A 14,001-nucleotide genomic window follows, 5' to 3' on the forward strand; every position below is an offset into this window, starting at 1 on the left:
AACCCGCCTCATTCTTCTCATATGGGAGGTGCCTGGGAAAGGATGATCGGCATGATACGCAGAATCCTTGATTCCATATTCTTGCAAGTGGGAACTGCAAGACTTACTCACGAGAGCTTAACAACCTTCATGGCTGAAGTCTCAGCTATTGTCAACGGAAGACCATTGACTTCAGTGTCTAATGACCCAGAAGACCCACTTCTACTTACTCCGGCCACTCTTCTTACACAGAAGACCGGGATTACCTATGCTCCTCCTGGAGAATTCAATACCAAAGACCTGTTCAAACGTCAATGGAGACAAGTTCAAAGCCTTGCAAACACCTTTTGGGACAGATGGAAAAGACAATACCTTTCTACCCTGCAGTCAAGGAGCAAGTGGCAAGTTGCCAAACCCAACTTAAAACCAGGTGACATTGTGCTCGTCAGAGATTGCCAGTCACAACGCAACGAATGGCCTTTAAGTCTTGTCACCAAGACGTTCCCAAGCAAGGATGGGAAGGTTCGTAAGGTTGAGGTCAAGATCTGTAAGCGAGGAGAGACTAAGTTGTTCCTCAGACCAGTGACTGAACTATTCTTATTGTTATCTGTTTAGAGTTTAAAATATGGTACCAGTGATACCAGACGGGGAGTGTCATGCCTTCAGCATTTGCTTTGTGTAGATCTGATTACTTTTACTACAGAAAGTTGTATTATTGCCCCATCTGGTGGTCAGTCCCATCAATTAATTTGACCCTCATAGCCTCTTGTAGCCAGTCTTGCAATGCATTCTGGGATGAAGAAGCTGGGATCAGCCTTTCTACTTCCCTCATGGTCCCAGACAGTCATGCTTTACATGGGTCCAACTCTCATATAGCATTCGATGGTGAGTTTGTATATTAAATGTCTCATCTCAACCTGTTTAGCCAGTGAGTAATGTTAGCTGCACTGTAGTTTATACTTGCACATGTAATCACATGTTTGCACAGCCCATGTTATATGTACTTGTGTATATCCATTTTGCTTTTCACATGCATATCATAATTGCATATTCTTGTTTCATTAACAGTTTTACCTCATTATCACATATCATCATATCGTATTGTACATCAAATCAACGCATCATATCTGTGATCCCTTTACTGAATAATAAAACACCGTTCTACAAACACCTCTTCTGAACAGATTATTGAAAAGTAAAGGTGGTTGAAAGGGTTAAAGCTCGTCTCTGCTTCAATGTCATAGAATTGCTTGTGTTATAGAACTTAATGTTCCAGCACATTTTTGCTACTGTCCTTGTCTGTTATCTTTTTTATACCGTGTGAATAACCTTCCTATTTGAGTACCAACTTGCCCATATATGCATATCCTTCCACTGCGGCAGCTCCTAGCCAATCATGTTATGTTAGCCCCCTTTGTGTTCTGTCCAATTAGTTATTGACTTTGGATATACACGCCCTAAATCCTTTCTTTTATATACTTTTGTTAAACCAACAATAAACAGTGTGAATCTTTACTGCTTGTGTTGTGCATGTTACTCGTAGCATAAAAGGTTTACACTCACGGACGTCTAAGAGGCTATCACATCGAGGGTTAAGGAAATAAGGAGGAATCCTTTCAAGTGGGGGCTCCGTCCGCGATTCAGTTGATCGTCCCCGGATGGTAAGATAGAGAATTTATTGTCTGTCTTTGCCATACGGGATTGCGGTCATACACTGAAGCTGAATCCGTGTCAGTGTTCTGGGAACACGTGACCAAACATCTTTAATGTCTGGGACTTAAAGATACGTCTGAGAAGGGACCGGGGGTCCAAGCGCAATTCTCCAAAGACGTTAGTATCTGGGATACTTAAAATAGACCTGGGAGTCTATACATAACGTAGATTTTACCTCGATTTGATTGTCTATTATGTTATGGCCATAACAGATATTAGAGTATAAGTTTCATGTATTCAGCTTGACGGGTGGTAAGTGCACGTCTGTTGAATACCCTTATAACTTTCTTGCTTCCTATCACAATACGCTGCATTTCCAAGTCCCTGTACGAGTGGTGAGTAAACGTACAGATTATTACTATCAATTCTTTTGTTAAAGTACTATGCAGATGATATTGTGATATTGTCAATAACTAATTAACTGGTTAGCTGATGCATGCATAGAAAGTTGTTGGAAATTGTGTTTTTACTATGGGCTCTGGTCAGAGTAAGAAAACTGTATACCCCCCTCCGAGACATGTAAAGAATACGTGGCCCGTAGTTCTACCTCTGATTATTATTTGATTGATCCCTGGGTGGATAATTTAGCAGGGTAGACAGAGAAAGCAGGACAGGACCCATTCCCATGGGAAGGCAGTAATTACCCTTTCTATATGGAGGATTAAAAATATCAGTTCCCAACAGCACAGAAGCGAAGAAGTGAGAAACTGTAAATCTTTGAAATCCCTCTCGCCTCCCCCTTACATTCCAATATATCCTGCGCTTAAAGACACAGATCTCTTAGCAGCAGTAACCCTTTCACACCAGATGGGATCGCCTCCAACTCCACTGCTAGAAAATGCGTCCACTAGCTCTATCCCTAACGCACCAGTAACCCAGAGTCTAGATAATAGTAAAACACTGTCCCAAGCCCACCATTACCCCCGATGGCTGTATATCTTATTTGCGCAAAGCTTGCAAAGGACGCAGCTATACACATATGAAGGAAGTCTTTAAAACCCGTGCTCCTTTGCCTGTGCTTCTTTGCCTGTCGCTGTAGCTTGTAAACAGAAACCTTCATAGTCTGTTACTGAGTTTTGGAAAAGGTTTAAGGACTGCTGGACAGATGACGCTGGCTTACCTTTGCTTAACTCAGAAAGCTTACTCATTTCCACCTTCATTAACAACCTTCTACCTTCTGTCATAGTTTCTGTTAAGCAAAGCGTCTCTTCCTGGACTTCTGATAGTACGATAGATTTAAAAAAAAACCATCTGTATGAGAAAGAGGCTGCAGGGTGTTTTGATGTAAAGAAACCTGCACTCACTCATAACTATCAGAACTCCAGACGCTTTGACAGACAGAACCAACCCCGCAGTCAGGGAAAGATTCACCTCTGCTGCCACTTATTATAAATGGAAGTAAAGTTCCCTTTTTTGTGGACAGCGGTGCAACAACCAGTGTTTTGTGTTCTGACCTATATGATGGTGATTTGGAAAAGACTGCTCCTTCAATGGGAGTCAATGGGATACCCACCAATGCCTGACTTAGCTCAAGTAAACCCCGCTCTTTGGTCGGAAGGTCCATATGACACTGGCCTAATCTCATGCACACCATATAAGGCCAATCTCAAACCCGACTCACAACCTGTTTATCAAAAGCAGTATCCCCTCTCACCAGTAAAGATAGAAGGTCTCATACAGCAATTCTTACAACAGGGTATTCTCAGACATATTGTATCACCATACTGTACTCCTGTGAACCCTGTTGCCAAAGCTGATGGCAGTATAAGATTTGTACAGGATCTCAGAGCGATCAATCAGTTAATTGTCCCAATTGCACCAATTGTTCCAGATGTAAACTCACTCATTTCTGCAATCCCTGCAGATGCTGCGTTCTTCTCTGTAATTGATTTGAAGAATGCCTTTTTCAGCATACCTGTAGATTCACAGACACAATTACTTTTTGCCTTTTCTTTTGAGGGTAAACAACTTACCTGGTGCAGATTATTGACGCACCTGTTGTCTCCAGGCCACATTGGGGCCCTGGCAACCTCACCATGGTTCAGTCCTGCTACAGTATGCAGATGATCTGCTGCTCTGTAGTCAAACTGAGGAGGCCTGCCGAGAGGATGGTGTTTCATTACTAAACTGGCTTTGTGAATGTGGACACAAGGTGTCCAAAACAAAAATGCAATGGTGTAAAAAGCATGTTGATTACTTAGGTTTTGTGCTCACTCAGGGAGAGAGGAAAATCAGTCCACAACGCATACAGTCTGTATTGGGCCTGGTCACCCCAACTACCCAGAAGGAACTACTGTCCTTCCTGGGTATGGTAAATTACTGCAGACAGTGGATTTCTGATTGCTCTTATTATGATAACATTTTGAGACAAGCCACACTGAAGGACAAACCTAAAACTGTACAATGGTCACAAGAAATGTTAACTGCATATGAAAGTTTAAAATGTATGTTGATGAAAAGTCCGGCACTTGGCCTCCCCAATTATGTACTACCTTTCCATCTATATGCAAGGGACAATTGTAAAACCATGGCGGGGGTGCTCACACAGTTTCATGGAGGGAAGTTGCGCCCCGTGGCATTTTTTTTCCAAAGTCATGCCAGTGTCTGTGCAAGGTATGCCTGCCTGCCTCAGGGCTTTGGCAGCCTGTGCAATGGTTGCAGAAATGGCCACTACCCTCACTTTAGGCCACACCACAGTACTTCACACCACACATGATGTCCTGGCAATACTTAAAGGCTTACACACACAGCACATGTCAGCACAACGCCTTAGTGGATATGAAGTACTCCTTTTGAGTAACCCTACCCTTACCATTAAGTACACTGCTAGTTCTTCTGGCCCTGCACCCATTCTCAATGCCCTTTTAGGCTTGAAAGGTCCCGAGGATGAACCACCCGACCTACATGACTGTGCTGCTTCCATTGAAGCTGAAACTTCTCCCAGACTTGACATGTCTCCCGTTCCCATACCAGGCGCAGACATAGTTTTTGTTGACGGCTCCTGTAGTAGGCCCAATGACAATACATACCAGGCTGGCTATGCCATTGTCACCCTCCCTGACACTGTGTTGGAAGCCCTACCAATACCTTATCGGTCCGCGCAAGCTGCAGAACTCATTGCACTCACTAGAGCATGTCCCTCCCTTGACAACGTCCATCTGCTCACTCAACTTCAAGCTGCTGCGACTAATACTGATCTCTCCGACTGGACTTACCCAATTCTGCAGAAAAAATCCTAAATCAGGATTAATCTGCAAAGAGGGGAAACCCTGTGTGCCCCGGTCCGGTGCCCCTTTGCTCGTTGCCCATTGCCGTGGTGTTGGTCACCGTGGTGAAGCCACAACACTCCTCCTACTAACCAATGATTTTTATGTTACTAATGCCAAATCACTTGTGGACCAATATGTTAGCAGATGCATCACCTGCCTCAGGAACAACCCTAACAACCCTAATAAAGCTAAACACCAGCATCTTGAATACCCCACCACCCCTTTTACACACTTACAAATTGATTTTACCCATATCCCTGGTACAGGTAAACAAGAATATCCCCTGGTCATTGTAGATATGTTCTCTCGCTGGCCAGAGGTATTCCCAACTAAGTCAGAGGATGCTAAGACAGTAGCTAGAATCCTAACACAGAAAATCATCCCTAGATGGGGGTGCCCCCTGCAAATAAATAGTGATAAAGGCTCAGCCTTTACAGCCAAAATCACACAGGCCTTAGTAAAAGCTCTGCAGGTGGAGTGGAAGTTTCACATCCCGTACCACCTGCAGAGTTCAGGGGTCGTAGGAAGAATGAATAGGACCCTCAAAGACAAACTAAGGAAGGCCACAGGAGGTACCTTCCACAAATGGAAGCAGGTCCTTCCCATTATCCTAGCAGAAATCAGAATGACCCCACAGAAAACTCTAGGATACTCACCCTTTGAAATACTAATGGGTAGACCCTTCCCCACACCCTGGGCTAAGAAACCGTTGATAATACAGGAAGGAGATCTAGAACTTATAAGGGAAGAGTATGTCAGGGCCCTCATAACCAAACTTGATGAGATTGAACATGATGTTGTTTGTAAAAATCCTTTGAACCCACAGGAACCAACACATCCTTTCAAAGTTGGAGACAGAGTCGTGGTAAAAGTACTCCCAAAGAACAAGACTCCGGGAGACTTCACCTATGGTCCAGAGACAGAAGTCGTTGCTGTAACCCGAACCGCAGTCCTGACAGAAGAGAGTCCCACCTGGATCCATGCTTCCCGAGTAAAGAAAATTCCTAGACCAGACCTAGAGGAGGAAATAGGTGATTCCAGTGAGGTACGAACAGGGGCGGACAGCCCTGACCTCCCACCTAGCGAAGACAGAAGACCAGAGGAGGATGAAGAAAATGCCCCCTATCTTTACCCTGGGGACTATCTTGATAGCCCTACTGGCCCATTTTCCCCTCTCAATGACTGAGGTTGATATAACTCAGAATAAGGGAAACTGACACTATGGTATAACTCTTCCACCACATACACTGCAACCTACATACTAGATTATTTCCAATTCCCCCAACTAGCTGCTGTCCAAAAGTCTGTTGACTACCAGATCCGCGCTGACCCCACAGACAACCTAAGCCCCGAGGTACCTTATATTTGCGTTACAGGCCATAACTGGGGAAATGATTGCAGCTCATGGTCCGCGGCTGCCTGGAACACAGGTACCCCATGGGGCTATAAGCCCGCTGAAGCCTTAGATGAAAAGGATAAACACGGAACATCATTAACCCAACGATTAACCCTTCTTAAAATGCCCAACAATTACTGCAACTCCCGCTCAGGCTAAAAATTGCGCCATTGGTGTGCAGAAAGACGTAAGCTTTGCAAGAATCATATAGTATAACAATAATGATTCTAAGAGGGGATTGAAAGGGTTAAAGCTCGTCTCTGCTTCAATGTCATAGAATTGCTTGTGTTATAGAACTTAATGTTCCAGCACATTTTTGCTACTGTCCTTGTCTGTTATCTTTTTTATACCGTGTGAATAACCTTCCTATTTGAGTACCAACTTGCCCATATATGCATATCCTTCCACTGCGGCAGTTCCTAGCCAATCATGTTATGTTAGCCCCCTTTGTGTTCTGTCCAATTAGTTATTGACTTTGGATATACACGCCCTAAATCCTTTCTTTTATATACTTTTGTTAAACCAACAATAAACAGTGTGAATCTTTACTGCTTGTGTTGTGCATGTTACTCGTAGCATAAAAGGTTTACACTCACGGACGTCTAAGAGGCTATCACATCGAGGGTTAAGGAAATAAGGAGGAATCCTTTCAGTGGTTATACTGTAGGCTTCAAATTTGCCAGAAAGGGCTTAGTGAGAGGCTGAACAAGGCAATTTGACGTCCTTCCAAAAATCAGCCCTATTAGATTCATCTGAGGGTTGAGGGGAATATAATGCCGTGTAAAAAGAATGAAGGACAGCAGAAATATCCTTCCCTTTCCCAACCAGGTCTCCCTCAGTTGCCCTCGTAGTAAACTGGACATTATTTACTCGATCTATTACCGTATCGATGAATTTTACAGCTGGAGTAAAAAGAGTGTTTAGATTCACATTCTGAAAGCATAGTGTCAAACGCTATTTTACATGAGAGATATTTATCTTTATGAGCAGAAGTAGGAGCAGTAAGAAACGTATGATATGTATCCGACAGAGCGGTTTGCAGCTCAATATAAACTGCACACTGAGATTTTTCTCTATGTGCACAAAAAGAATAAAAAAATTCCCCACGTATGACGGGTTTGAATGCTTGCCAAAATAGTAAGGGAGAGTCTAGTTCACAGTCCCCATTATTACATTTATAATTGCTCCAGGAAGCTTCTAAAGCAGAGCGGAAGGTTGCTGAGTTAGCTAGATGTGATGGAAATCTCCATTGCCTATAGGGACCTTTGTCGTGCTGCAAAGAAATTAGTGATGTGCACCTGAAATTTTTCGGGTTTTGTTTTTTGGTTTTGGGTTCGGTTCCGTGGCCGTGTTTTGGGTTCGAACGCATTTTGGCAAAACCTCATCGAATTTTTTTTGTCAGATTCGGGTGTGTTTTGGATTCGGGTGTTTTTTTCAAAAAACCCTAAAAAACAGCTTAAATCATAGAATTTGGGGGTCATTTTGATCCCATAGTATTATTAACCTCAATAACCTTAATTTCCACTTATTTTCAGTCTATTCTGAACACCTCACACCTCACAATATTATTTTTAGTCCTAAAATTTGCACCAAGGTCGCTGGATGGCTAAGCTAAGCGACACAAGTGGCCGACACAAACACCTGGCCCATCTAGGAGTGGCACTGCAGTGTCAGGCAGGATGGCACCTCAAAAAAATAGTCCCCAAACAGCACATGATGCAAAGAAAAAAAGAGGCGCACCAAGGTCGCTGTGTGACTAAGCTAAGCGACACAAGTGGCCGACACAAACACCTGGCCCATCTAGGAGTGGCACTGCAGTGTCAGACAGGATGGCACTTAAAAAAATAGTCCCCAAACAGCACATGATGCAAAGAAAAATAGAGCTGCACCAAAGTCGTTGTGTGACTAAGCTAAGCGACCCAAGTGGCCGACACAAACACCTGGCCCATCTAGGAGTGGCACTGCAGTGTCACGTAGGATGGCCCTTCCAAAAAATACTCCCCAAACAGCACATGACGCAAAGAAAAAAAGAGTCGCAATGAGGTAGCTGTGTGACGACTAAGCTAAGCGACCCTAGTGGCCGACACAAACACCTGGCCCATCTAGGAGTGGCACTGCAGTGTCACGCAGGATGGCCCTTCCAAAAAATACTCCCCAAACAGCACATGATGCAAAGAAAAAAAGAGGCGCAATGAGGTAGCTGTGTGACGACTAAGCTAAGCGACCCTAGTGGCCGACACAAACACCTGGCCCATCTAGGAGTGGCACTGCAGTGTCAGACAGGATGGCACTTAAAAAAATAGTCCCCAAACAGCACATGATGCAAAGAAAAAAAGAGCTGCACCAAAGTCGTTGTGTGACTAAGCTAAGCGACCCAAGTGGCCGACACAAACACCTGGCCCATCTAGGAGTGGCACTGCAGTGTCACGCAGGATGGCCCTTCCAAAAAATACTCCCCAAACAGCACATGACGCAAAGAAAAATGAAAGAAAAAAGAGGTGCAAGATGGAATTGTCATTGGGACCTCCCACCCACCCTTATGTTGTAAAAACAGGATATGCACACTTTAACGAACCCATCATTTCAGCGACAGGGTCTGCCACACGACTGTGACTGAAATGACTGGTTGGTTTGGGCCCCCACCAAAAAAGAAGCAATCAATCTCTCCTTGCACAAACTGGCTCTACAGAGGCAAGATGTCCACCTCATCATCATCGTCCGATTCATCACCCCTTTCACTGTGTACATCCCCCTCCTCACAGATTATTAATTCGTCCCCACTGGAATCCACCATCTCAGGTCCCCGTGTACTTTCTGGAGGCAATTGCTGCTGGTGAATGTCTCCATGGAGGAATTGATTATAATTCATTTTAATGAACATCATCTTCTCCACATTTTCTGGAAGTAACCTCGTACGCCGATTGCTGATAAGGTGAGCGGCGGCACTAGACACTCTTTTGGAGTACACACTGGAGGGAGGGCAACTTAGGTAGAATAAAGCCAGTTTGTGCAAGGGCCTCCAAATTGCCTCTTTTTCCTGCCAGTATACGTACGGACTGTCTGACGTGCCTACTTGGATGCGGTCACTCATATAATCCTCCACCATTCTTTCAATGGTGAGAGAATCATATGCAGTGACAGTAGACGACATGTCAGTAATCTTTGGCAGGTCCTTCAGTCCGGACCAGATGTCAGCATCAGCAGTCGCTCCAGACTGCCCTGCATCACCGCCAGCGGGTGGGCTCGGAATTCGTAGCCTTTTCCTCGCACCCCCAGTTGCGGGAGAATGTGAAGGAGATGTTGACGGGTCGCGTTCCGCTTGACTTGACAATTTTCTCACCAGCAGTTCTTTGAACCTCTGCAGACTTGTGTCTGCCGGAAAGAGAGATCCAACGTAGGTTTTAAATCTAGGATCGAGCACAGTGGCCAAAATGTAGTGCTCTGATTTCAACAGATTGACCACCCGTGAATCCTGGTTAAGCGAATGAAGGGCTCCATCCACAAGTCCCACATGCTTAGCGGAATCGCTCTGTTTTAGCTCCTCCTTCAATGCCTCCAGCTTCTTCTGCAAAAGCCTGATGAGGGGAATGACCTGACTCAGGCTGGCAGTGTCTGAAATGACTTCACGTGTGGCAAGTTCAAAAGGTTGCAGAACCTTGCACAACGTTGAAATCATTCTCCACTGCGCTTGAGACAGGTGCATTCCACCTCCTTTGCCTATATCGTGGCCAGATGTATAGGCTTGAATGGCCTTTTGCTGCTCCTCCATCCTCTGAAGCATATAGAGGGTTGAATTCCACCTCGTTACCACCTCTTGCTTCAGATGATGGCAGGGCAGGTTCAGGTGTTTTTGGTGGTGCTCCAGTCTTCTGTACGCGGTGCCTGTACGCCGAAAGTGGCCCGCAATTCTTCTGGCCACCGACAGCATCTCTTGCACGCCCCTGTCATTTTTTAAATAATTCTGCACCACCAAATTCAAGGTATGTGCAAAACATGGGACGTGCTGGAATTTGCCCAGATGTAATGCACGCACAATATTGCTGGCGTTGTCCGATGCCACAAATCCCCAGGAGAGTCCAATTGGGGTAAGCCATTCTGCGATGATCTTCCTCAGTTGCCGTAAGAGGTTTTCAGCTGTGTGCGTATTCTGGAAAGCGGTGATACAAAGCGTAGCCTGCCTAGGAACGAGTTGGCGTTTGTGAGATGCTGCTACTGGTGCCGCCGCTTCTGTTCTTGCAGCGGGAGGCAATACATCTACCCAGTGGGCTGTCACAGTCATGTAGTCCTGAGTCTGCCCTGCTCCACTTGTCCACATGTCCGTGGTTAAGTGGACATTGGGTACAACTGCATTTTTTAGGACACTGGTGAGTCTTTTTCTGACGTCCGACGTCCGTGTACATTCTCGGTATCGCCTGCCTAGAGAAGTGGAACCTAGATGGTATTTGGTAACGGGGGCACACTACCTCAAGCAATTGTCTAGTTCCCTGTGAACTAACGGCGGATACTGGACACACGTCTAATACCAACATAGTTGTCAAGGCCTCAGTTATCCGCTTTGCAACAGGATGACTGCTGTGATATTTCATCTTCCTCGCAAAGGACTGTTGGACAGTCAATTGCTTACTGGAAGTAGTACAAGTGGTCTTCCGACTTCCCCTCTGGGATGACGATCGACTCCCAGCAGCAACAACAGCAGCGCCAGCAGCAGTAGGCGTTACACTCAAGGATGCATCGGAGGAATCCCAGGCAGGAGAGGACTCGTCAGACTTGCCAGTGACATGGCCTGCAGGACTATTGGCTTTCCTGGGTAAGGAGGAAATTGACACTGAGGGAGTTGGTGGTGTGGTTTGCGCGAGCTTGGTTACAAGAGGAAGGGATTTACTGGTCAGTGGACTGCTTCCGCTGTCGCCCAAAGTTTTTGAACTTGTCACTGACTTATTATGAATGCGCTGCAGGTGACGTATAAGGGAGGATGTTCCGAGGTGGTTAACGTCCTTACCCCTACTTATTACAGCTTGACAAAGGCAACACACGGCTTGACACCAGTTGTCCGCATTTCTGTTGAAATAATTCCACACTGAAGAGCTGATTTTTTTGTATTTTGACCAGGCATGTCAATGGCCATATTCCTCCCACGGACAACAGGTGTATCCTCCTTGTCAATTTCCTCCCCAGCGCCAGCAACACCCATATCCTCATCCTGGTGTACTTCAACAGTGACATCTTCAATTTGACTATCAGGAACTGGACAGCGGGTGCTCCTTCCAGCACTTGCAGGGGGCGTGCAAATGGTGGAAGGCGCAAGCTCTTCCCGTCCAGTGTTGGGAAGGTCAGGCATCGCAACCGACACCATTGGACTCTCCTTTGGGATTTGTGATTTCGAAGAACGCACAGTTCTTTGCTGTGCTTTTGCCGCAAGTCTTTTCTTTTTTCTAGCGAGAGGATGAGTGCTTCCATCCTCATGTGAAGCTGAACCACTAGCCATGAACATAGGCCAGGGCCTCAGCCGTTCCTTGCCACTCCGTGTCGTAAATGGCATATTGGCAAGTTTACGCTTCTCCTCAGACGCTTTTAATTTTGATTTTTGGGTAATTTTTTTACTGATCTTTTGTGTTTTGGATTTTACATGCTCTGTACTATGACATTGGGCATCGGCCTTGGCAGACGACGTTGATGGCATTTCATCGTCTCGGCCATGACTAGTGGCAGCAGCTTCAGCACGAGGTGGAAGTGGATCTTGATCTTTCCCTATTTTTTTAACCTCCACATTTTTGTTCTCCATATTTTAATGCGCACAATTAAAAGCCACCACAGGTATACAATGTAGATGGATGGATAGTATAGTATTATATTACTTATGGAGGACGAGTGACTGACGACACAGAGGTAGGTACAGCCGTGGCCTACCGTACTGCTTATATATATAATATACTGTATATAACGGACCTGGTGGACACTGTCAGCAGACTGCTAAACTAGTATGAAGAAAAAAAAACCCACCACAGGTAGGTATACAATACAATGTAGATGGATGGATAGTAAGTATAGTATTATATTACTTATGGACGATGAGTGCACTGACGACACAGAGGTAGGTACAGCCGTGGCCTACCGTACTGCTTATATATATAATATACTGTATATAACGGACCTGGTGGACACTGTCAGCAGACTGCTAAACTAGTATGAAGAAGAAAAAAAACACCACAGGAGTGTTTTTCAGGCAGACAAACGTATACTGGACTGGTGGTCACTGTCAGCAAAACTGTGCACTGTACTCCTGCTATAACTGCTCCCCAGTCTCCACAATTAGGCAGTGTGAGCAGTGCACTCAGCACAGATATATCATGCAGCAGTGCAGCACACTGAGCACAGATATGGTGGAGCGTTTTTTTTAAGGCAGAGAAACAAAGGATTAAACTAACTCACTGGTGGTAAACCCTGCACTGTACTCCCTAACAGCTGCTCCCCGTCCCTAATCCTCCCCACATAACTAAGTCACTCAGTTTACTCTGTTCTTTTCTAATATAACGGAGAGGACGCCAGCCACGTCCTCTCCCTATCAATCTCAATGCACGTGTGAAAATGGCGGCGACGCGCGGCTCCTTATATAGAATCCGAATCTCGCGAGTATCCGACAGCGGGATGATGACGTTCGGGCGCGCTCGGGTTAACCGAGCAAGGCGGGAGGATCCGAGTCGCTTGGACCCGTGTAAAAAAAGGTGAAGTTCGGGTGGGTCGGATCCCGAGGATCCGAACCCGCTCATCACTAAAAGAAATACTGAGCCATGTGACTGCGTGATCTGAAAGACAGATAGGTTCAATAGAGGTGTCAAGAATCCTAGTAAAGAGGGACTCAGAAATTAACAAATAATCTAACCTGGAGAGGGAACCATGTGCTGCCGAGAGACAAGTATAGTCTCTTTCCACAGGATGAGACGCCCTCCAGGCATCAATCACATGTAAATGTTGTTGAATGTATGGGATACCTATCTTTGGGGATTGTTTCTGAGTCAGTTGGGGTATGGATCTATCAAGCATGTGAGAAGATACAATATTAAAATCCCCTCTTAGCAGTAGTGGGGCAGTACCAAAGGCATGCAGTTTAGTGATTATACGTAAGAAGAAAACACTGGAATACACATTAGGGGTATATCTGTTGCATAAAATCAATCTGGTCTGGTCCAATGTTACATTGGCAATAACACATCTGCCTTGAGGATCAATGCTGGAGGAATGTAAGGTAGTGGCAATAGCTTGTCTAACTAAAAACACAACACCCCTAGCCTTGGAGTAGTAGGTGCTGAAACTAGTGATGTGCACCGGAAATTTTTTGGGTTTTGTGTTATGGTTTTGGATTCGGTTCCGCGGCCGTGTTTTGGATTCGGACGCGTTTTGGCAAATTTTGCACTGTCCTCCCACTATATATACTGCGCACAACTAAAATGCACCACAGGTATGGATGGATAGTATACTTGACGACCAAGAGGTAGGTAGATCAGTGGACTACTGTACCGTACTGCTATATATTATATACTGGTGGTCAGCAAAATTCTGCACTGTACTCCTACTATATATACTGCGCACAACTAAAATGCACTACAGGTATGGATGGATAGTATACTTGACGACACAGAGGTATGT

Source organism: Pseudophryne corroboree, chromosome 4 (assembly GCF_028390025.1).
Source record: "Pseudophryne corroboree isolate aPseCor3 chromosome 4, aPseCor3.hap2, whole genome shotgun sequence".
In the NCBI taxonomy this organism is placed as follows: domain Eukaryota; kingdom Metazoa; phylum Chordata; class Amphibia; order Anura; family Myobatrachidae; genus Pseudophryne; species Pseudophryne corroboree.